Raw genomic sequence first — 26,275 nt, forward strand, 5'->3', positions numbered from 1 at the left:
AAAAAAAAAATCAAATTTTTTGTGATTTTTGCATTCGGAGTAAATAACCCCCTAAACGGTTACAATTTTGCAACATATAGGGGATTATTTATCAAGGTCTGAATTTATCTCAGTATTTCTAAGTTTCAACTTCGAGCAACTCTGAATTCCGAAATGGACCTTATTTATGTAGAAAAAATCCATAAAAAATAGGGTCGGGCAAAACGTCGAAAACTTTATTTTTCTATCCCTGGGACACCACAAAGCAAAGAAAGGCAGGAAAACCAGGACTGTGGTCCTGAATCAGCGCTCAAAACCCACTCTCGTTCTTCCCTGTCTATTGTATCCCGCACTGGGATACTCAAGGGGGCCAGGATTTGTGAGGTGTAAACAATTAATTTTCACGGTTTATTAAGTCCCTGGCTGGACTAACGCACTTGCACTTTTAGGGGCTGATTCACTAAGGGTCGAATATCGAGGGTTAATTAACCCTCGATATTCGACTGGGAATTGAAATCCTTCGACTTCGAATATCGAAGTTGAAGGATTTAGCGCAAATAGTGCGATAGTACGATCAAAGGATTATTCCTTCGATCGAACGATTAAATCCTTTGAATCGAACGATTCGAAAGGATTTAAATCCAACGATCAAAGGAATATCCTTCAATCAAAAAAAGTTAGCCAAGCCTATGGGGACCTTCCCCATAGGCTAACATTGAGTTCGGTAGCTTTTAGATGGCGAACTAGGGGGTCGAAGTTTTTTTTAAAGAGACAGTACTTCGACTATCGAATGGTCGAATAGTCGAACGATTTTTAGTTCGAATCCTTCGATTCGAAGTCGTAGTCGAAGTAGCCCATTCGATGGTCGAAGTAGCCCAAAAAAAACTTCGAAATTCGAATCCTTCACTCGAAGTTAGTGAATCGGCCCCTTAGTATCTAAACTAATTTATTTTAACACCTATGCACTTTAAATAGTCAATTAATTGTAAAAGAATGAAATAATGGCAGAAATGTATTGATTTAGTCTATTTAATGAATTAGCACGGAAGTAGCACTTTAACTTAATTTAACAATCGTAATCTGTCAATTTATTAATTCTAATCAATTGAGCTAATCACTAATCTTTTTAAAAAAAAATGTCATACAATTAATTCTAAGCATTAGCAAGTGGATGAATTTGAATTTTAGAAGTGAACCATCGAATTATCAGTCAGAAGAAGGGTTTTTCTTTTCTTTTTTCTTCATTTATTAAGATATAATTAATCCTTGTTGGAAGCAAAACCAGCCTATTGGGTTTATTTAATGTTTATGTAATTTTCTAGTAGACTTAAGGTATGAAGATCCAAATTATTTAAAGTTACCCAAGTCCTAAGGATCCTGGATGACAGGTTTCATACCTGTACTTAGAAAAGGGTCCATCCACTGGCCATCAGCTACTATCTTAGGTTGATGGTGGTGTGGCTGAGGAATGAGTTGAGATTACTGGTGGACACCGCTGGTAACCATTAAAAGTACTTGAAAGTAGAAGCAATATGCTAGATCTTGTTCACATAACAGCTGGAAGACTATGGGGTTGACCCCTGCTGTAATCTCACAGTTACTTATGATGATACCTGTAAATAGAATTTCCCTTAAATTCTCTGTATGATTAAGGGAGCTAGCACACAGGCAGATCGGGGGAGATTTAGTCACCTGGCGACTAATCGCCTCTTCTGCGGGGCGACAATCTCCTCAAACTGCCTTCCCCGTGCCTGCCGGCTGCTATAATGACAAAACACCAGCGCCAATGCACTTGCGGCGCCAGGCGACTAAATCTCCCCGAATCTGTCCGTGTGCTTAAACCCTAAGGGCTAGTCCACACGGGGAGATAGCGACGCGTTTGCGGTCGCGGCGACAAAGCGCCGCGACAGTCGCCGCGACCGGCGCAGGCGACAGTTTTGTATGGGCGCCTATGTAAAAACGCCTGTGCTAACCACACGAGGCGATGCGCTTTTCAACAGTCGCCTGAAAAAGCCTGGCGAGGCATTTTCAGGCGACTGTTGAAAAGCGCATCGCCTCGTGTGGTTAGCACAGGCGTTTTTACATAGGCGCCCATACAAAACTGTCGCCTGCGCCGGTCGCGGCGACTGTCGCGGCGCTTTGTCGCCGCGACCGCAAACGCGTCGCTATCTCCCCGTGTGGACTAGCCCTTAAGGACTGAAAGGGATTAGGTTGAGATTACTATCTCTTGAACATAAATTATTACAAAGGCAACCTGTGACCCTCCAGCTGCTGGTCAATCACAGCTGAAAACTTCTTCAGAGCCTCCACCAAAGATGCTGGAAGGTGTAGTTCAGTGACAGCTGGAGATGCACAGACTGGCTATTCTTATCATAAAACATGGAAGTGCTTCAAAAAAAGCCATGTATTTTACACAGAATGTGCAATTTCAGGATTTGAGTGAACACCAAATCTTACACAGATAAATTATTTCTATTTCTAGGTGAAATGACAACCCTTTCTGTACAGATTCCCAGTGTTGAATGATTACAAGGAAACCTGCCAAATCTTGCTAAAAATTTTGGCTGTGATTCAGCCTTGTTCTTGGAACAAAAAATACCAGCGTTTCTGAAGCTATATTAGGAACATTGGATTCGATCACTGCAGATGTTGAATGGCATGTGTTTAAAGCATAGATAAATGTTAATTACTGATTTGTAGTAAAATGTTAAATGGGGTTGTTCACCTTTAAATTAACTTTGAGGGGCCGATTCACTAAGGGTCGAATATCGAGGGTTAATTAACCCTCGATATTCGACTAGGAATTAAAATCCTTCAACTTCGAATATCGAAATCAAAGGATTTAGCGCAGATAGTTCGAATCGAACGATTCAAAGGATTTTAATCCAACAATCGAAGGAATATCCTTCGATCAAAAAAAGTTAGGCAAGCCTATGGGGACCTTCCCCATAGGCTAACATTGACTTCAGTAGCTTTTAGATGGCGAACTAGGAGGTCGAAGTTTTTTTTAAAGAGACAGTACTTCGACTATCGAATGGTCGAATAGTCGAACGATTTTTACTACGAATCCTTCGATTCGAAGTCGTAGTCGTAGTCGAAGGTCGAAGTAACCCAAAAAAAACTTCGAAATCCGAAGTTTTTTACCTTCGAATCCTTCACTCGAAGTTAGTGAATCGGCCCCTGAGTATGATGTAGAGCAGGGATCCCCAGCCTTTAGAACCCGTGAGCAACATTCAGAAGTAAAAGGAGTTGGGGGCAACACAAGCATGAAAAATGTTCCTGGGGTGCCAAATAAGGGCTGTGATTGGCCATTTAGTAGCCCCTATGTGGATTGTCACCCTACATTGAGGTTCTGTTTGGTGTTTTTACGCAGCCAAAACTTGCCAAAAATAAGCTCCTGCTTTGAGGCCACTGGGAGCAACATCCAAGGGGTTGGAGAGCAACATGTTGCACATGAGCTATTGGTTGGGGATCACTGATGTAGAGAGTGATGTTCTAAGTCAAGTTGCAATTGGTTTTCATTTTTTATTATTTGTGGTTTATAATTTATTCCGCTTATTATTCAGCAGCTCTCCAGTTTGGAATTTCAGCCATCTGGTTGCTAGGGTAATTTGGATTTGCATTGATTTGAATAAGGGACTTGAAGATAAATAGGAGAGGCCTGAATAGAAAGACGAGTTATAACAATACATTTGTACAGAAAATTTGCTTTTTGGATGGGGTCAGTGACCCCCATTTGAAAAAATGGGGGTCACTGGAAAGAGTCAAAAGATAAAGGCAAATAACTCAAAAACAATAAAAAGGAAAACATGAAGACCAATTTAAAAATTGCTTAGAATTAGCCATTCTATAACATACAGCGCCGTTTCTGTATCCATTGCCGCCTGAGGCGGCTCCAGTAATGCCGCCCCCCCAGCCCGATTCGATTTCCAGGGGGGGGGCAGCAACGCTAGTGCGGAGAGCGCAATTGCGCTCTCTCGCCCTAGTAAAGCCGAATTTCCGGTTCAAAAACCGGAAATTCGGCTCTTAAAGGCACCAGGAGCGGCTTTTTGCCGCCCCTGGAAACCTAGCTGGCGATGCCGCCTGAGGCGAGCGCCTCAGCTCGCCTCATTGGCGGATCGCCCCTGATAACATACTAAAAGTTAATTTAAAGGTGAACCACCCCTTTAACGCTCTACTAAAACTAGGTCTGCCTTATTTACTTGAAATATTTAGGATTTTTTTAATGATTTATTTGATTTATTTATAGTACCACAACCTAACATTTTTACGGCTGCATATAATTCACTGACGGAGAGAAAGATTGATTCTCCCTGTTCTAACAAGCTGATTCCAAGTGATTAAAATCTCTTGTGCCAAACAAAAGTACTTAGTGAGTTTTCACAGAATAAAAGATGTTTGGCTGAGAGAATAAAAATGTTAGGTTGAAAGAGTTCGAAGGTGGTAGTTCAACTTTCATTTAATACTAAGAAAATGTCATAATGCAAGTCGAAATAAAACATAGCAATTAAGTAGATGTTCCCTGCTGATTGTTTGTTATTGGTTTTTATGGGTTACTAGAACTTCAACTTTGAATTCACTACTAAGAGGCTGTCCCTTTAGGGCAGAGACAAACGCTCAGATTCGGGGAGATTAGTCGCCCAGCGACAAATTGCTTCTTCTTCGGGGCGACTAATCTCCCCGAACTGCCTCCCCGCTGGCTAAAATGTAATTTGCAAGCAGGATGGCACTCTGAGCGATTCGTTTTCCGAAGTCATCCAAAGTTTCCTCGTGAGGCAACTTCGGCGACTTCGGAAAACAAAGCGCAACGATTGCAATCTCGCCAGCGATTTACATTCTAGCCGACGGGCAGTTCAGGGAGATTAGTCGCCCTAGGAAAGAAAGAGCTTGGAACTTTATTTACTTTTATTGGGACAATATAACAAAAGTTATAAGCAGAACGTTAATTTGGAAATTGACAATTATCTAATTATAAATGTTAATTTTCTAATTATCTAATTATAAATGTCATTTTTTTTTACCTGCGGTTTCATAGTTACAGAGTTAAATCGGGTTGGAAAAAGACAAAGTCCATCAAGTTCAACCCCTCCAAATGAAAACCCAGCATCCATACACACACCCCTCCCTACTTTCACATAAATTCTATATACCCATATCTATACTAACTATAGAGTTTAGTATCACAATAGCCTTTGATATTATGTCTGTCCAAAGCCAAGTCCCTCTTATAGTCATTAACTGAATCAGCATCACAACATCACCCGGCAGTGCATTCCCCAATCTCACTGTCCTGACTGTGAAGAACTGCTTCAAATGAAAGTTCTTTTCTTCTAGTCTAAAGGGGAGGCCTCTGGTACGGTGATCCACTTTATGGGTAAAAAGGTCCCCTGCTATTTGTCTATAATGTCCTCTAATGTGCTTGTAAAGTGTAATCATGTCCCCTTGCAAGCGCCTTTTTTCCAGAGAAAACAACCCCAATCTTGACAGTCTCCCCTCATAATTTAAGTCTTCCCTCCCTCTAACCAGTTTAGTTGCACTTAGTCTCTGCACTCTCTCCAGCTCATTTATATCCCTCTTAAGGACTGGAGTCCAAAACTGTACTGCATACTCCAGATGAGGCCTCACCAGGGACCTATAAAGAGGCATAATTATGTTTTCATCCCTTGAGTTAATGCCCTTTTTTATGCAAGACAGAACTTTATTTGCTTTAGTAGCCACAGAATGACACTGCCCAGAATTAGACAACTTGTTATCTACAAAAACCCCTAGATCCTTCTCATTTAAGGAAACCCCCAACACACTGCCATTTAGTGTATAACTTACATTTATTTATTATTCTGCCAAAGTGCATAACATTGAACATAATTTTCCAGTTTGTTGCCCAGTTTTCCAGTCTAGTCAAATCTCTCTACAAAATGACATCATCCTGCATGGAACTAATAGTTCTGCAAATATAAGAACCTCGCTTGGAGAATTCACACATTGAAGACCGAAGCATTGTATTTTTGGGCACTATAAGCTGATCAAAGATGCAACTGGTCTTTAAATCCAAATATTAGAAGGTGCGAATGCGATCTAGTCTTGAGTAGGTCTTGAGCAAGGGATGTGGTCTGTTGCCGGTGAATTGCTGTATGAACTACACCAAAATATTCCTTTTTCAAGACTGAGGTGGAATAGTAACCTCTACTTATAGGAAATGGCAAGATTGTGTATTCCACTTCCTGCTTTATCCAGTCCAGCTGTTCGGGTCATCGTATTAATGGAATTCACCCATCTATGGGGCAAATTTACTTACCTTACCAAAGTTGCACCAGCGTTGGCTTCGCCGCACTATGCCGCTAATTAACTAAAATCCGAAGTTGCGCTCAGGGAGGTGAAAGATAGTGAAGTTGCGCTACCTTTAATTCGTCAAGCAAAGCGAAGTTACGCTATTGATGCCTAATTTGCATACAGCGCCAAGTTAAGTACAATGGACGTAAATGTAGCAGCAAATACATAACACTACACAAGCCTGGGAAAGCTTCATTAAATAAAATAGAGTTGTTATTTTGCAATATACATGTGCCCACTGTATTGTTTATAATGCCCAAAAAAATGTATGATCTTTTTCAACCTTAAAAAAGTAAGACGCCAACGTTTTTTGGGACTTAGAAAAAATTTTAATTTTTTTTTTTTTTGAAGCAAGCCCTATCTACTCTATTGCACTTCGCCTGGTCTGAGGTGGCGAAGGCAAGTCTGGCGCAAGAGGTAACGTTCAGTAAAATCCGCAAGTTAGTGAATTAGCGTAGTTACGTCCCTTCGCCATAGCGCAACTTCGCCAGGCGTAAGGTTGCGAAGTAGCACTAGAGTAGGTCCACTTCGCTAGCGAATTTACGCCAGCACCCGTTAGTAAATTGGCGAAGTAGCGAAATGACGTCACACTGGCGAATTTCCGCTAGCGTTAGCCACTTCGCCCTTTAATAAATTTGTGTCATGCCAAAATGGTACATGATCAAATCACTTGTCATGACAAACAGGATCTAATTATATACATGTGCCAAACTTGTTTTAATCCCTTAATTCAAATATTTAAGTGCTGTCATTTCCCATTCAAGTGTTAAGCCTGATCTCTGTGTCCTGGTCATTTAACTAATAACGTACTGTACATATAAGAAGGAAATAATCACATATCCATACCAGGGCGTGATAGGAATTGCCGCCTGTTTGGCCAAGGATTAATATTCCTGTAAAGATTATTTATTGTCTAAAACAAATTAAAAACTACAACATACATCCTTATGTCCAGATGCTGAGCACAGACCAAAAAATTGATATTTACAGACACAGATTATTACTTATTTGTAATCCCTTGAATAGTCTTACAAATATAATCAGACTGTAAGTTTTGGTCAGAGGAATCTAGGGGGTTTTTTTCAATTGTTTTTCCTGGAATCGATCCAAGTTTATACTTATACAACCCCCTCCCCGTGGCCTCTTTTTGTGCCAGTTGTCCTTGTTCTGGTGATCCCTCCTCACTAGGGATGGGTGAATTTTTTCGCCTTGTTTAGCAGCAGAAATGATGCCCATAGACTTGTATGGCATTGTGCGTCCAAAAAAAATGATGCACGTCAACAAAAATTTCACAAAAATTGTTGACGCCCCATGACTTTAATGGGCGTTGGCTACATTTTGCAAATTTTTTGGCGAAACAAAATGGGTCAAATTCGCCTAAGCCTACTCCTCACAAAGATATTTGTCCGTGGGCTTGAAGTTGTTTATTGCATCATGTTTTTATATCAGTTTTTATATCAGGCATCTTTGACCCTACACATATACAATATATATATATCTTAGCATATTGTAGAGAGTAATTAAAGCTCACTAATAAAATGTAGGGTATGAGTGAATATGCCCCAGACCTACTCGAGGGAGTAGAGGGACAAACAGCATTGAGAAGTTTATAAAAAGAAAATAATCTTTAATACCAAAACGATATCCTTACGCGTTTCATGCTATGGAATACTAAAAGCCAAAAAGCAGTATTTATCGCTTATCACCAATTAGTGCTTGTATGCCTATAAAGGGGAGGAAAAAATGTGTATTTGCTTTAAAAACAAATTACAAAAAGTAAAAGAACATAACTCAGAACAGAACACATTATATGAGTTAAGTCCATCCCAATATAGTTTTCATCTCTGGGTCAGTACGAAGAATATAAAGGCTACACTCTATAATTTTTCTGTGGACTGTATGAAAACCAGACGTAGAACCCACAGTTCCTGTAGAAAAGTCATTAACATTGGATTTTATCACCAGCATTGTATTTCTTGACGAAAACATCCCTAGATCTACTTTGTTTTTCAAGCAATAGTCCTTTTTCCCTCGCCTTTTTTTGTGATTGGCTAACAAGCACTACTTGGTTTATTTCCAAACCTATGGATCCCATAAAGATCAATAATATGGCGTTTCCTTGGCGTATTGGTGTTTCAGCTGGAAAACGCAAATACTGGTGTCATGTGACAGATGTTGGTTCGCAAACACACTGTGGGAATTGCTATTGTGCACATTCCATTATTTTCAGTAGGGCTTCATTACACGCGTACTTACGCTCAGCCGACGCGCTTTTAAAAACGCAGCGTAAAACCCCTGTGCGGCCTTGCCCTAAGAAGAAATTTTAAGCTCTGGTGTAAACAGAAAAAGGTTTCTGGGATATGTAATGAAGGTTAATAGCTTCAATGATAAAGTCCAGTTGGAGCCTTTATTAAACCACAAATTCATGATGCAATAGGTTGTCACCATCAACAGCAATAGCTAATTGGTGCATTAATTAGGGATATACTGAATCCAAGATTTGCCCTTATCCCAGAAGATTTTGCACTATTTGGAATGTAAAGTTATATATTTGGAGCATCTCTAGCATCAATACATGCAACACTATGCAGGGAGATCCTATACCGTCAAAAATCACATTAAGTGGATTTATTTCAGTAGTAGAAATCTTTTACAGAAATACAGTATGCCTTTATCATTAAATATGACTATGAGGTGTACAGCTTGAGTCATTGTATTGCATGCATAAAACATACATGTTCCTTCTTACCTGTATATGACATTTACCATAACAAAACCAAACATTAAGTTTGCTCCCCTCTTTAACTTATGGGTCTTATTAGTATCTAAGAAATAGTAACCTTGCCTTTCCCTATGAAACTGTTCTCTATTTGTACTGCCTTCCCCACTATTGATTTCTCAATAAACATTTCCTACTTTAAAAATGATTTGTACCCAACCACTGCAGCAGCCACTTTGTGATCATCATGCCGCCCATTCCCAATATAGAGCCTGAGACCAATAAACAGGTTTATCTTTTTAAGCATCCCAGAGTGTTTCTTATGCATTAAGCCATTATAATAAATCTGAATGCTCATCCATTGCCTTTGTGATGTGGATCATAGCTAACATTTCTAAAGAATTTTAAAGGACCATGCAACCACCTAGAGATTCTTTTGTTATCCCCTGCCATTCCCAATAATCTTTCCAGTTATCTTTATATGGGGAAACCAAGTCACATGATGAAGTGAAAAAAAGGGGGCCTTGTCTTTTTATTGCCTTTCCAATGGTGTGAGTAGTTTCTTATCTAATGCTAATATACAATGGGCCAGATGCAGGGTTGGACTGGGGGGGGTCAGGCCCCCCTCCCAGTCGCAGGCCCCCCTTCCCAGCAAACCCCCCACTGCCCTCCCTCCGCCCCCCTTGCAGCACGTACCTACGTCTCAGTAGACAGAAAGGAATAGGAATGCTCTATTCTATTCTAGTACCTAAGAAACAAACTTAATTATTTTGAATTAGTTTCCAAGAAAGTTCCTGTTCCTCATTCACCACTTGAGCTCATGAAACCAGAGAATATTTCTGGTATACTGAGCAACATATCTCAGCCCAACAGCAGCATGGCTGAACTGAACCCTGAGACACTCATGGTAACACAGAAGAAGCTGGAGTCCAAGAATGGAATGAATGTGCTTGGTAAGAAAGCTTTGGGAACTGTACTTACAATCTTGCCATTACCCTGAATTCAGCATAGGAATTAAAATTCTGATAGTGATGGGCGAATAAATTTGTCTGGCACAAACTCATGGTGAATTTCCATGTTTCACCACCGGCGAATAAATTAACGAATCTCCAGCAAAAATTCACCCGTGAAAATTCGCCGGCGTCCAAAAAGTCGTTTGCGTCAACAGTATTCAGACGCCCATTGACTTAAACGCCAGCATCAAAATTGACATAATTGATTTTTCGGACGCGGGCGTCAAATTATGATTTTCACGTTTTTTTTCTCAAAATTTTCGCTGTTTCGTGAATTTCACGAATTTTTCGGTAAATTTAAATTTATAGTAGCAAAACCCTTAATAAATGATCGTGTGTCGGAGGGGATCACATTATCTTCATACCAAAATATATGTACTGTATATTGCCTTTGAATTCCTTTGGATCCATTCACATTATAGGTGTTCTAGATTTCTCAACAGCCGAGCCAATAGATTAAAGGTTGATCTGCCAGTATTACCCTTCCACTTAATAACAATAATTTGTCTCAGTTACAGTTCAGAACACCTAGACAAAGTACATGGACACTACGGGACAGGTTTATTAAGGGTCAAACTGAAAATTCAAATTTTTATGGTCAAAACTGTCAAATTCGACTAGGTAATTATCCAAACTTGATTCCAGTTTTTTAAAAAAAAATTCAAATTAGATTTTCGAGATTTGTTATACTCTGGCCCTTTTAGAATTTGAATTTGACTATTCGCTACCTAAAACCTGCCCAATTACTGTTTAAGTCAATGGGAGAGGTCCAGGGATCAATTTGGAGATGTTTGCAGCCTTCCTGACATTCGTGTTTTTTTTCGAGATTGATTGAATTTGAATTGAATTCTATACAAATTTTCAGTCCTTTAAATTCGTCCGAGTTTGCAATATTTGATTTTATTTATAAATTTCCCCAAGTCGAATTTCAAATTCATTCGGATTTAAGGGAGTGCAAAAAAACTCGCCTGAATTCGAAATTCGACCCTTGATAAATGTGCCTCTAAAGGTGGCCATACACGCAACAATAAGAAAGATTGTTTGTTTTCAATACAAACATGAAATAGTTGAATAGTCAGATATGCAGGTAGATACAATTGAACTCTACCTCTGTCTGACAGTTTAGTAGTAGTGGCGTCTTGACGAGCTGACCGATATCCAAGTCTTTTGCCAATATCAGTCGGTATATTGCTCTGTACCTTGTACCAGTTCAAAATCTCTCTATCCAGACCATTTCCTATTCATCTTCCAATCTTCCATCCTGTAAATATCCCTGTCCACTAGAAGAATACGCTCCTCAGATTCAGCTGCTCGTGATGTTTGCTACAGGCTTGGGTACATATGATAATGCACATGCTCCATAGTAGAGCAGAAGCCCCCTTAAAGCACCACTGACACCAATGGCTATGGTTAGTTTGTTGGTGCCGTTTCTGTTGGTCACTCCCTTTGCCTGACCTTGTTGTACTATAAGTGGCCCAAGAGACTCATTGTGGCCCCATTGGTCATACCTATTAACCACATTCCACTAAAAGTTAATTTATATGTACACTACCCCCATTTAGGGGCAGATGTATGAAGGGTCGAATATCGAGGGTTAATTAACCCTCGATATTCGACTAGGAACTAAAATCCTTCGACTTCGAATATCGAAGTCGAAGGATTTAGCGCAAATGCTGCGATCGAACGATCGAAGGATTATTCCTTCGATCAAACGATTAAATCCTTCGAATCGAACGATTCAAAGGATTTTAATACAACGATCGAAGGAATATCCTTCGATCAAAAAAACTTAGGCAAGCCTATGGGGACCTTCCCCATAGGCTAACATTGACTTCGGTAGCTTTTAGCTGCCGAAGTAGGGGGTCGAAGTTTTTTTTAAAAAGAGAGTACTATCGACTTCGAATGGTCGAATAGTTGAATGATTTTTAGTTCGAATCGTTCGATTCGTAGTCGTAGTCGAAGGTCGAAGTAGCCCATTCGATGGTCGAAGTAGCCCAAAAAACACTTCGAAATTCGAAGTTTTTTTACTTCGAATCCTTCACTCGAGCTTCATGAATCGGCCCCCATATCTGTTTGGATCAAAGCATTGTTCTTGTTTCATGTATTTTACTTGTGTTTATTTGTAGCTTTGAGGTCTGACATGGGGGGATTCCAGCTTTCTAATTCCATTATTTGGGATAGCACTGCTAAGAAAAAAATTAACTCAGGGCTAAAACTAAAATCCCTGCAGTTTATTTTTCTGTTATCCAAAAACCCCTACAATCCCTAGAAGCTTTACCTAAAGAATACAGATTGTTGCTGGGAGAATGTGCAAATACAGTAAATAAATGCATTGTCTTGTTCAAGCACTAACCTTTGCCTTTAATTCCATTATTTACACACAGGGCTTATTGGCTTTTTCATTGCATTTGGGATTTCAATGGGAAAGATGGGAGAGCAGGGCCAGACTCATGGCTGATTTCTTCAACATCCTTAATCATTATGCAGCTTGTGAACATGATCATGTGGTGAGAAGGAACAGAGGGGTCTCTGTGATATAGTCTGCGGTTTGGAGAAAAATTCCAACTTGTTCAGTGGGGAATTTTGGGTTATTTTGGTTTCCAATTATACAGTCATAGAAGGTCACATATTACAGCATCTAATTCCTCACTACAATCTACAGTAGAAAGACTAAACAACCGCAACACATTTGGCAGATCTGACCATATTGTTGTAGCCTTTCGGGAAACCTATTGACTTATTGCTAATGTTTTGCTTATAGTGCCGTTCTTGGGAAATTCTGTAACTAGATTATTGACCATTTGTCTAAGTTTAAAGGGATAAACCCCATGTTGATAATATGGTAACACGATAATAATAATTATGTCTAAGGGAATTAATATTAAGAAAAACACATTCCCGTTTCAGCATCATTTTGTTTTTCTTTTATGCATGCATATTTCATCTGGGTGCCCAGTGATAGGTTTTTTTTCTGTTCAGGAATTCAGTTAGCATTTATCAGTCAGTTCAGACACGCTGCAGTCTACAGGAGAAATAAATAAAGGGATTACTGCAGACACTGGAGCACTTACATGGACTGCGCCACTATTGGGAAACTGCAGTCAGAAGCCCCATGTAAGGGGGTGTCAAAAATTTGCGAGGCACAAACGGGATTGAGTGTTTGGGGTTCAGGTGGCTCATGGGTTTAGCATATTTGGGTTGTGTCCGAGGCAGATCATGATGATGTGCATGAGGAGCATTGTCTTTCCATTGTTGATCCATTCTACTTCATGGCAGGGCCCACCACCCAGGAGCACTGGTGTTTCAAGGCCCCTATGCCGCCCTGAGGCAGCCAAATCATTATGCTTGAATTTTTCTCATTGGAGCAGATAGAAGGAAGGACGTTGCATTTCGGCTCTTTAATTTACCAGGAGCATCTTTTATGCCACCCCTGGTTACTAGTGAGCTGCTGCCGCCTCAGACGAGCTTATGGGAGATTGCTGCCTTTTAAAGGAGAAGGAAAGGCATATTTAATTGGGGGTTCCAAAAGTTAGGCACCCCAAGTGATTATATATACTTATCTGAAACCCCAGGCTGGTGCTCCGGTGAAAACTGCAACGTTCCAGGGGTTCTTCCAGGGAGCACCATGGAGCAATCCTCTTCCTTCTTCTTTCTTCAAATTTTCCGGAGGCAGACGCATGCGCAGTAGAACGAAATAGTAGACTTCATCATTAAAGTTTGGCTTTTCTCACTACTGTGCATGCGTCTGCATGCGCAGCCTTTCCTTCTCCTTTAAAGATACTTCATCACCTGACAAAGTAGTGATGAAGTAAGGCTAAGGGCTCTTACTGACAGGTGTTTTCACCCTGCACTCCCCTACATTACACTTTAATCCATTCAGTTGCAGGGGAGTGTAGGACAGTTGTAATACAATCAACTCTACAGGAGAGTGCAGGGCAAAAATTCCCATCAGTTAGAGCTCATAATAAAGCACAGGGGCTAGTCCCCAATTGGATTGGCCTTGTGTACAAGTAGCCTCTCATTTATTGGATACATAGGAATGACTGCAGTCTCCCAAATTACCTAGCACCAGGCATAACATATGCAGGGCTATGTGTGCATATGGGAATCTTTTTCACTGACGACACCTCCAGGAGTCATGGTGGCACCCATATACAACCATACAGAAAATAAATGCGGGTCAACTAAATTTAGAATTTATTTTGATAAATGCAATATTTTTGACAATGAGTTTTTACTAAGGAAAAAAGATGCCAAGCATTAAATCTGAAATGATAGTATATAAACAGTAAATAAAACCAGTTTATCAATGCACCCAACATGAGTGCACAATGGAGAGTGCATATTGACACTATTCATTAAATTACTTGTGCACTTTATGAAACAACTCAGATGCTTGGACTTGGGGTCCAAGCATCAGTGGGTCCCATCGATAGGTGCACTAGACTTCTGCCAAGTGAATCTGATGTAAATGCTGCTTTAAAAAAGCAATCCATAATTGACACAATTCCCACTTTGAAAACATTAAGGGGATTATTTATTAAAGTCTGAATGCAAAAAAACTCGAAAAATCAGGGGTTTTTTTTTACAATAAAATCTGAATTTTTAGTGTAAAAATTTGAGGTTGTATATGTCAATGGGAGAGGTCCCTATCCTATTTGGAAGTTTCTGTAGTCTGCGCCGGAATTAGCCCGAATATCTGGCTAATATCAGGCTTTTTAGTCAAAAATCTGAAAAATTCTGACTTTTTGGGGAAAAAAAACCCCAAAAAAATTTACTATTCAGATTTTTACTAGATTTTATCGAGTTTTTTTCAATGATCCAATTAAATCAAGCTTTTGTAATAATAAATACGGTCCAATCATGGATTCTGGTTTGCTCAGACTTTTTTTTAGTAAATAATCAGAAAAATTCGGATTTTGTTAAATAACCCTCAAAATCTCACTGCCAATCAATTTGCATCATGACACAAACAAGAAGCTACTCAAAGTTGGACTGGAATTATAGGAAAAATGTGTAAAAAAAAATCATATTGAAATTTGCACCTTGTACCCTGCTCATAAATGACCCCTTTAGTATTATGATTATACAATGATAGTTGCTCTTTTGGCTGGTATAGTATATATTGTGACTGAGATCTGCCATATTGCTTTTGCTTTGGCATTCTTCTGAGACTCTTTAATATTTGCTATTGCTCTATTAGCTAAACATTCCTCTGGAAATAATGTCTTGAGCAGTCAAAGTAATATCATGTTTATTTAAGCTTTTTTTTTTCTCATTTTGGTATTCTCCTTTAGGAATTACTTCTTTGATTTGTGGAAAAATAGCAGGAATTATAAACCTGGAAGTAGTAGCACAACAACTGGGAATGTACATGGTCAGAGTCATAGTGGGTCTGGTCGTTCATGGAGGGATGGTTTTGCCCCTTATCTTTTTCTCCATCACCAGGAAAAACCCTTTTGCCTTCTACAGTGGTGTATTCCAGGCCTTGATCACTGCTCTTGGGACAGCTTCCAGGTAATGGGAGGAAGGGGTGATCACTTACATGTGTAAAAATTAGTTTTTTTGTTATTATCCAGGGGAGAATAAACAGATTATGTTGTTTAGAATTGGGACAAATGTGATGATTTTTGCCCAAATCTGAATGATCCAATTGTTCATCCCTTGGATCAAAGACTGGATGATATTGAGACACCCATGAAGATACATCTGGAAAGAACCACATTCATTACCCCATGTTGTCCATGCCTGATGGAATTTTCCAGTCTTCCTTATCAATATCTGAAAGAACTTTTATCAGATATTGGTTCGAAAGGCAGTAATTTTGGCTCATATATTGGCAAATAAGCAGATGACCGAGGATCTATGGCAAAACACTTTGTGCAACCTCATTATTAATCAGTCTAATTAAATATAATTTAACATTACAGCAAACAAACATTTAAACCAGCCTTTAGACCTGCACCCTTTCCATAAATATGGGAGTTCCCCTAAAGAAATGTATGTATATATATATATATATATATATATATATATATATATATATATATACATGGTCTTAAAATGGAACCATACATATTGCTCTAAAGTGTGGAAAAAACTCCTATTCAGTAAGTCCTGTGTCCATAGGATGAGGGATTGCAGATAAGGAATTTCTTTTTTGATTTTAATGACAGTTCCTCTTTACAATACAAGCCAAAATTGACTCAATCCTTATCCCAAAAACATAATTTTATTTTTACCTCCCCCCATGATATGAGTGACAACCATTAATATTTTCCTCTGTTATCTTGAGAATCAGCCATTAGTAGATGTCTAAACATGGACTTTATTCATTATATAATAAATCTGCTGATTGTATAATTCTTTCTGACCCAGATAAGGAATGCACTTATGCCCTTGCCATAGAGACTGAATCATTTCCCTACCTCGCTCAGCTCCACAGATTAATCACGTCCCTTATGGCCTTTAATGTGTATTTTTTCCAAGGAAAACAAATCGACTTTTCAAGGCCTTTCTTTGTACTATCACCTCCAGGGTTAGCTAAATAGTTAATAATGTTATCCTTGTCTAGGGGGCTTGTCTGAAAGTAGAGAACATACATTTAAAATCTGCTACACTCAGAATGGGCCCTTGCAAAATTAGGAGATGTAAGAAGAATGCATTTGTTTTATGGTGCAAACATGTCGGCTATAACACAAATATATTGGATTTTGAACCATATAAAATATGCTTTACCAACAAATAGAATATCTGTAGCAATTCTGTAGAACAGACTGTATCATAGTGACACAATCAAGACTGTGATTGCCATCACCAGCTTTCCGTATAATGAGTATTGGTGTAATACTTTACAGGGAATGCCGATGGCAACCATGGGACCTGCTGTCCAGAATGTCCGGGACCTGGGTTTTCCAGTTAAGGAACATGTGGTCTGGCCCTACCTGCCTCAGTTCATATAAAATATTAAGCCTGATGGGAATCAAAGATAATCTAGTCTACACTAACTTAGGTAAAAGAGAGAGGCCTACATTGTCCAGACATTTCCAGACAGGAAATCCATGACTAGGGAAGTTACCCTAATCTCTTCCACTTCCGTTACTACCTCGGGTAAACACTTATCTTACAGGTCAGTTTCTACTAATAAAGATAAAGTCTTGATTTGCAAACATCTTACATGGGTAACCTATGTTGCCTTGATATAGTGGTCTCTGGAAACCCTAAAACACAAGGTTGGACAACTCAGGATTCATCCTCAAAATATCTTTAGTCAAGTAAAAAAATCTATTTACCTTGCCCTCTGAGTATCTTACATTCAAGATATTCTAGATATTTTTGTGAATCACTATAGTCGAATGTAACCCTGTAGTTTGTACAACCTGAGATATTTTCAGGAGGCAAGTGATTTTTTATTTCCACCTTTTATCTAAAAATCTATTGGAACATTGATTAACTTTTGCAGCTGCTGCTTGACACTGAACACTGCATCTCAATCCTAAAATAAACATAGAAGAGCAGAGATCATGTGGTTTCAATTGACCAAATTTGTTGCCAGAACAGTGACTTTTTCAATCAATATCTCCTTCATATATTGATTGAGCTAGACTGGTTGTAGCCAGTAGCTCTATTCTTATTGTTATCCCTAGAGTCATGTGTTCAGAATTAGCCTGATTTGACCCACAATGTGTCTATTAATATGACCTAACAAGCAAATAAATGAGGCAGCTTTTTAGGCACATAAAAACAAATTCCCACATTGTCCCACATATCAAACATTTCTCTAATAGTGGATAAATATGACTTGTTCCCTATTTACATGAATATTTGTCAATATATCTCCATAGATCTACAATTAACCACCTTTATCTAAATGTGTTTTATTAAGTTTTGGTCAAAAAGTTAAATTCTAATTACTGGGTCATCATTTAAATCATTATTAATAATGAGAAATAAATTACATGAACTGGATCTAAATCTGAACGCCACCTTACTGGCCACATATTATTGATCAAGCCCACAAACAACCTCTGTCGTATAATAAATTTCATGCATTATGTCTAGTGATGAGCGAAATTATTCGCCAAATTTCGGCAAGCAAATGACGTCCATAGGGTGAAAAAAAGATGTTGTGCATCAAAAAAAAAATTGTAGTGAATCAAAATCATTTTGACGCCCATAGACTTTAATGCATTTCGGCGGATTTTCGCCATTTCGCAAATTTCGGCAAATTGAAACGGGTCCGATTTGCCTACTATTTATACCCACTATTTATATCCTACACTCAACTCATATAATCATAACTGTGTTTGCTTTACAGTGCTGGGACCCTCCCTGTGACTTTCTGGTGCTTTCGGAAGAAAATCTACAGATTGACAAACGGGTTACACAGTTTGTTCTTCCAATAGGAGCCGCCATTAATATGGATGGTACAGCCCTCTATGAGGCAGTGGCAGCCATCTTTATTGCTCAGATGAATGGCGTGTCCTTGGATGGTGGTCAGATAGCAACTGTGAGGTATTTAATAGCTTTCAGTATTCTACTTGTCTCTCACATTGGTTAACATTTCATTGCAAATGTAGAGGCCACATAATCACGTGGTATAATTATTAGGGATGCACCGAATCCAGGATTCGGTTCGGGATTCGGCCAGGATTCGGCCTTTTTCAGCAGGATTCGGATTCGGCCGAATCCTTCTGCCCAGCCGAACCGAATCCGAATCCTAATTTGCATATGCAAACGCAAATTAGGGGCGGGAGGGAAATTGCATGACTTTTTGTCAGAAAACAAGGAAGTAAAAAATGTTTTACCCTTACCACCCCTAATTTGCATATGCAAATTAGGGTTCGGATTCGGTTTGGTATTCGGCTGAATCTTTCACGAAGGATTCGGGGGTTTGGCCGAATCCAAAAAAGTGGATTCGGTGCATCCCTAATAATTATTCACCATTAATGTCGTATTTTTTGCTGCCTGACAGCAACATTGGCCAGTGTAGGTGCTGGCAGTATCCCCAGTGCAGGCCTTGTCACTATGCTGCTCATCTTAACTGCTGTGGGTCTCCTGACCCACGACATTAGTCTGCTGATAGCAGTGGACTGGCTGCTGTGAGTACTGTGTTCTGTCTACATAATATACAGGTTTGGAACCTATTATCCAGAATGCTTGAGGTCTGAGGTTTTTCTAGATAAGGGGTATTTTTGTAATTTGGCAGGCCTGGATTTCTGGGCAGACCTCTAAGACTCAGGCATGGGTGCAGCATTTCACCTGCTAGCCACATCCAGGGTAGGACTGGGCATCTCCTGATCTGCTGGCCCGCGTGGCTTCATTCCTGCATGTTTGCCTCCATTCGTGCCTGTGCGTTGTCGTAGCAGGGGGTCCGGACGGGTCCCTGGACAGCAGTCCCAGTAGGGGCCCTGGGCCCCCCAGTCTGACCCTGGCACCATCTACACTGGGGACTGGGTGAGCGATATTGACAGCCATTTTGATCTTCCACCTGCCTTATTCCCAATTAAGGTTGTCCGGATTTCACCTGGACAGCCTGGTATTTGGAAGGTCTGTCCAGGTGAAACCTTCCTGTCCTGATTTCCAAATCAGGATATTAAAAATAATGACATGGCGATCAGCCAATCACTGATCGACGTCACGCCCTTAATGTCACCGCCTCCAGCGTCACCAGCCTGCCCTCAACGTCACTGGCCCGCACTCACCTCTGACATCATCCACCCTGCCCCCCTGTCCATTTTCGGGCCCCAGAAAAGGTGGCAATTGAGCAATGTAACTTAGGGGTGCAAAGTGTTTAAAACTAGCCCAGTAATTTGGATCTCCATGCCTTAAAACTACTAAAAAAAAATAATGTTTATAAAAACTCAATAGGCTTATTTTGCCTCCAATAAAGATTAATTATATCATAGTTAAATTCAAGTACTGTTATATTATTACAGAGAAAAGGGAAACAAATTTTAAAAATGTGAATCATATGATTAAATTGGAGTCTATTGGAGGTGACCGTCCCGTAATTCAGTTTTCTGGATAACAGGTTTCTGGATAAGGGATCCCATTCCTGCACAGGAAACTATGTCTTAAAGGGGAACTATCGCAAAAAGTTAAATTTAATATGAGCTTTGTTATACTGAAATAAGAAACTTTCTAAATACAATTTACAATTCTGTACCGTTTCTGAAATAATCAAGTTTATCTTGTCACTATCACTATTCCTCTCTCAGCATCTGTTTCTCTTCATTCTGTCTTCATGCAGCAGTTGGGTGTCAGATATTCATTGACAGTTAGATCCAATATATCTTATAGGGAGGCTACCTTTTGACTAGAAGATGTAAATCACCAGACATCATGTCTCTCTACATGAAGGATTTGTGCAAAAGGAAGTTATTTTGTTAGATTTTTTTGTACTGGAATCAGTTATTTGAGTGAGCTCTAATACATCTGCTAGGAAAGGAAGCCCCCTATAAGATATATTGGATCTAACTGTCAACCCAACTGAATGACACCCGACTGCTGCATAAAGAGAGAATGAAGAGAAACAGATGCTGAGAATGGGATAGTGAAGATAAACTAGACACTATTAGAAACTTTCTTATTTCAGTATGCTGAAGCATATATTACATTTTCATTTTTGCGATAGTTCCCCTTTAAATTGAAAAATGTAAAAGCGCAATATTTAGTGATTTGTCCATGCCAATTTGAATATATTGAATATAAATATTTTTTTTATATAGGAAGAGGCTTGTATTATAGAAATATTTACTGCTATTACTAGTATGTCAGATAATATACATTCTCTAGAGAGAGTAAAATGCAGAAAAATAGGAAAGAAAGAGAAAATAATTCTGAGTTCAAGTTCTATTGGAAGACATTGAAAATATTCTGGCTGGTTTTCTTTCAAGGTGCTGCCCTCATGTGGGGACTTTTAGCAGTGCAGTCAACAGAATGTATTTGGCCTACACTATTGTGACTGTGTGAATAATCCAAATTGATTCTGGCCAGTTGCCAAGCTGGTTTGCAGAGTAATTGATCTTAATAGGGAGAATTTAGAAAAGCTGATTTGCTGAGCGAACACATAAAAACCTGCAGATCAGTTACATTAAAGGAAAACTAAAGCTCAGGGTGCGATTCAGCGGCTACTGCCATCTGAGGCAGCAGCGCAGATGTCCCCCTTCCCTCTCCATGATTGAAAAACCATCATAATGCTATGGGCGCAATATCACTCTATGCACGCGCAGATTTCCGGGTTAAATTTCCTTTTGCAGGGAAGATCTGTGTCTCCAAAGATGCCCCAGTAGCTCTCCATCTCTACATGCTCTGTGCTGCTGTCACTTACTGAGCTTAGGGAGCCACTCACAATATACAGTACACATAGAATAGAAATGTCACAATATAAGGCTGATTAGTAATTAATACAGATAATTACTACATGGCAGCACAGAAACCAGTGCAATTAGTATCAGAATTTAATAATCAGCAAACCTGTAGCATCAGCTTATATTACAGCCAGGGAAGCTCATTTTCTGCTGGATAATTAGTGACGACCCCTAAGCTTAGCTTCTCAACAGCCAATCAGAGCCCACTGAGCATGTGAGTGTCACAGACACTTTCCAAGATGGTGACCCCCTGTGACAAGTTTGAAGTCCTGGATCATTGCTGCTATTGACAAGCTTAAACTTTAGGCTGGAGCAATAAGTTCAGTATATAATATATGGTATTTTTTAGCTATATTAATTTTTATGGTTTAGTTCTCCTTTAAAGCCAACAAGGAAAATACATGGATTTGATTTTTAGTCTTTTTAAACAAATAAGCCTCTACATTCTGATCTCTGTAATAACCTCTTATACATGCGCAATAGGGACACCATCAGCCTTTTCATGTGCCATAACAGAAATGCCCAGAAATGGCAGACCCCTCATTTAATTCAGCTGGAAAAGTCCTACTTTTATACTGCTATTATTTTATTTTGTATATTTTTGTTATTTGAAATTATAAAAATGTAAAAGGGGACATGGCACCTTCCTTTGAGCGCACAGTACCTTCAAAGATGTATTTGCACAGTTATTGTGAGATCCATTTATATACATAGCCTTCCAATCTTGCCCTGAGTCCTTCCGTGCTTTAAAGAGGTCTTACCCCAGTTAAATTCAAATCAGAAACTAGTCTGTGCCATGAGTAGCAAATGCCCATTCAAAGGGTACATTGTTCCTTTATGACTCTGGAATTGTGAACTGCTCAGCAACCAGTTACATTGTTCTGTGTCCGGTTTAGGGGCTGTGTTTGCAGGGGGCTGAGGAGTGTAGGGGGCCCAGTGAGGTCCTAATTAACGAGCAGTGAGGCCCTAATTAATGAGCAATTTCAATATATCTTGATAGACTAGGTCAACATACTAATGATTTGGGGACCTAAATTGAATTTGCTGTGGGGCCTAGTAACACCTAGATACACTACTGGTCTGGCTGTTTTGCTCTATGGCCAGTTGTCTGTGTGCTCAGTGTAAGTCACTCCAGGAGACTGGCGAGCACCCTTACCTCTAGGAGCGCCAACTCCGAGTTCGGTAGGCAGTGGCGTCCGGACAGGTGCCAACGTGATTATGTCATCAGCGTGTCCGGAGCAAATGTTATGCATGTGCAGTGCATTATGACGTCGGCCGGCGCGCTGATGTCACGTTTTGGCCCCAAATTTGAAAACAAAAGTCACACTCTGCATAAACTCATTGCTCAAGCCAGGCCCATATTTGTGTCAAGGCCACAAAGGCCCTGGCCTAGGGTGATGAAATTTTAGGGGGTGGCATGCCGCCTAGCTGCATCCTAAAGTGTATGGGTAACGCAACGTTCTCCAGAACTTGCACGGGAAAGGGGAATGGTGTGCGCCGATAACGGGAGCTAGGACCCAGAGGCCTCGGGGTGCCCGGGAGAGAAATCCGGCACTGGCTCAAGCTTTTTTTCCAGTTTCCTGGACTTGATAAGCATATACTTCTGACTATCTTTACTCGTATTGACCCTTGCCTGCTTCTTGCCGCCAGTCCTTGACCCTTTGCCTGCCTTGACTACAAAGCCTATCATTTAACCCTTCTGTTACCACATTCCAGCATATATTCCAATATATGACACAGCTCCAATCAGGATAATAATCTAAAAAGCCTTTATTTGCACATGGTTTAAAGATCTACAACAACATGACGTTTCGGGCTCATCTGTAGCCCTTTTTCAAATTACTGATACAACTGAATGGTTACAATTTATACCAATTGTCACAGCGCCATCTCATGGCTACATTATTTCAGTGCTCCAACAAAAAATTGTTACAATTTTAACCATTTATATAGTCTCACTTATCTTTCTCTGTAACTTTTAGAATTATCTGTCTGACTTAAATTTTCTTTATACATCTGGGTATACTGATGATCCTGACAGATCAATCCATATTCTGAAAAATATAAAAATACAAATATTAAAATTGGTAATTTCCATCGAATTTAGAAGTATAGAGATTATCTAAAAATAGGATGTAAGTCATATTCACGGTTAAGGCCATGGGGTTCAAGAGTCTGAAGTGTATGTATCCACTTAGCTTCTTTCCTCAATAATTCTTTTATCCTGTTCCCTCCCCGACGGGGCATAGGAACTTGATCAATCACTTGGAATTTTAATTGATGAACCCCATGAGCCTTATCGGTAAAATGAGCTGAGACTGCCTGGTCTAATTTTTTCAATTTTATTGCCGATTTATGTTCTCTTATTCTTTCTTTAACCATCCTGGTGGTCTGGCCCACATACAGCAGGCCACACGGACATTTGATAATGTAGATTACAAATGTAGATACACATGTGAAGTAACCATTTATTTTTATAGGGTTTCCCTTTCTCGTGTGATATATGGTATCCCCCTTCAAGCAATTGGAACAACAATTGCAAGAAAGGCATGGGAATAATCCATTCTTTCTAGGCCTCAAAAATTGCTGTTTGCTGCCTACGCTGCCCACATCTGATCTAACTAGCTGGGACCCCAGTGTTTTGTTCCTTTTGTATGACATTACTGGGGGTTGTCTAAAGCTATCTATTTCTGGTAGCCCATCTTTGAGAACTCCACAGTGTCTTCTTATAATTTTAGCAACATCTCCACTTACAGAGGTAAATTTTGTCACAAAGGGAATACGTTTTACCTTCTCTTTTTGAGAGAAGCCCCGTCAGGGAGGGAACAGGATAAAAGAATTATTGAGGAAAGAAGCTAAGTGGATATGTACACTTGAGACTCTTGAACCCCATGGCCTTAACCGTGAATATGACTTACATCCTATTTTTAGATAATCTCTATACTTCTAAATTCGATGGAAATTACCAATTTTAATACAGTTGTAATTTTAATATTTGTATTTTTATATTTTTCAGAATATGGATTGATCTGTCAGGATCATCAGTATACCCAGATGTATAAAGAAAATTTAAGTCAGACAGATAATTCTAAAAGTTACAGAGAAAGATAAGTGAGACTATATAAATGGTTAAAATTGTAACAATTTTTTGTTGGAGCACTGAAATAATGTAGCCATGAGATGGCGCTGTGACAATTGGTATAAATTGTAACCATTCAGTTGTATCAGTAATTTGAAAAAGGGCTACAGATGAGCCCGAAACGTCATGTTGTTGTAGATGCAAATAAAGGCTTTTTAGATTATTATCCTGATTGGAGCTGTGTCATATATTGGAATACTTGGTGAAGTCGGTTGGACAGTGGGCCACTGGACACGTGCACCGCCAGAATCATAAAGAGGCTAATAAGTGGGTGAGTGCTGACTGAACAAACCTATTTGGACTGTTACCACATTCCAGCATACTTCAATTGTGAATAGGATCCCTGCCTATTTCCGCAGCAGAAAGTTCCGGGGGCCCCAAAATGGCGTTGGTGAAAACCGGGGTACGCAGGACTGTCTTGTTCATTTAGAAGTATATTGGGCAGTACATTGGCTTCTCTGGATACAGGTCGTAACACTCAGTTACATTGCTCTGTGGCCTATAACATTAGTCTTTGCTCAGCTCCCCAGACAGTATTTCCATTACCCTGTGACCAGTTGCAGTGCTTTGGCTCAGCTTCTTTATTCTGTATGTGTCATAGACAATCCAGATTCTACTTTCTGTCCTGTCATATCCTCATACACATTCTAAGCTCAGTTCTGGCACTGTAAAGGTGGATTTTCTAACGTAGGTTCTAAACGGCACTGATTGGTTGCTGGCAGGGGCGTAAATACAGAGGAAGCAGACCCAGGAGGTATAGGGGCCCCATGAGGCCTTAATTAGTGAGTAATTTTAATATAAATTGGTAAAACAGGACAACCTCTGGAGAGTTTTGGGGCTCCTCAAATTATTTTGCAGAGTGGGGCCCAGCAACATCTAGTTATGCCACTGGCTATGATAGTGAATAAATCCTAAGACTTACGTGACCCCAATGTGTGATCACTTAGGGGTGGATGGCTGCTTGCAGAAATAATACACATCGAGTGCACCCCTAGCATTCTCAAAGCTGTTCTGATGATGTATTTGTCTGCATTTTCTTTCTATTGTTCTTTGCATCACTTTGCATCTATTATTATATTGTTCATTTAACTTATTCGCTGTATCATTGTCTAACCTAAATATGGCTGCCCACGTTAGCTGTAACAAATACTAAGTCTTTTTTATTTTGTCTGTGTAATACAATTAATTGTATATTTTTGAACCTTGCTGATCACCTTGCTACACATCGATGTGGATGGATGACTGGTTGGAACTAAGGACTGGAAGCATCTGAAAATGATTCCAATTGAAACCTTAGGACTGGAGATCCTGAAGGTCTTTTGTATGGCTCCTGGGGTCACCAAGTGTTCCATAGAACTTTCCCATTTCAATATGATCCAACCAGTGGACACAAGGGCACAAATTTGTGGAAGAAGTAAATGGGTTTGTGGGTTTGATTATTAATGCTTCTCAATGAGATGCAGATATTACTGCTCCTTGCCTTCAACAATTGTCCAAATTGGCTCATTAACCGAAATACTAATTGCAATTGGAGAAACCCCATTAGGTCTGATCACTCAAGCTACAGATGAAGAAGGTATTTTTGAGTGGTCAGCAGACTGTGGTGGCAGTGGTACCGTGGCACTTTGGACAAGTTAAAAAAAAAAAAAGGCTTGGGGCTCCAATTAAACTCTCTGTATCTGTATTTGGGGGGGGGGTAGCATTTTTTAAGGCTAATCTCTTT

At 39.6% G+C, this 26,275-nt stretch overlaps 1 pseudogene; it reads left to right on the forward strand.

Moving 5' to 3' along the window:
• The first annotated feature begins 1,428 nt into the window (after positions 1 to 1,428).
• Positions 1,429 to 24,475, forward strand: LOC121396052 (annotated as a pseudogene).
• The last annotated feature ends 1,800 nt before the right edge of the window (positions 24,476 to 26,275 follow it).

The sequence above is a fragment of the Xenopus laevis genome, chromosome 7S, assembly GCF_017654675.1.
Source record: "Xenopus laevis strain J_2021 chromosome 7S, Xenopus_laevis_v10.1, whole genome shotgun sequence".
Classification (NCBI taxonomy): domain Eukaryota; kingdom Metazoa; phylum Chordata; class Amphibia; order Anura; family Pipidae; genus Xenopus; species Xenopus laevis.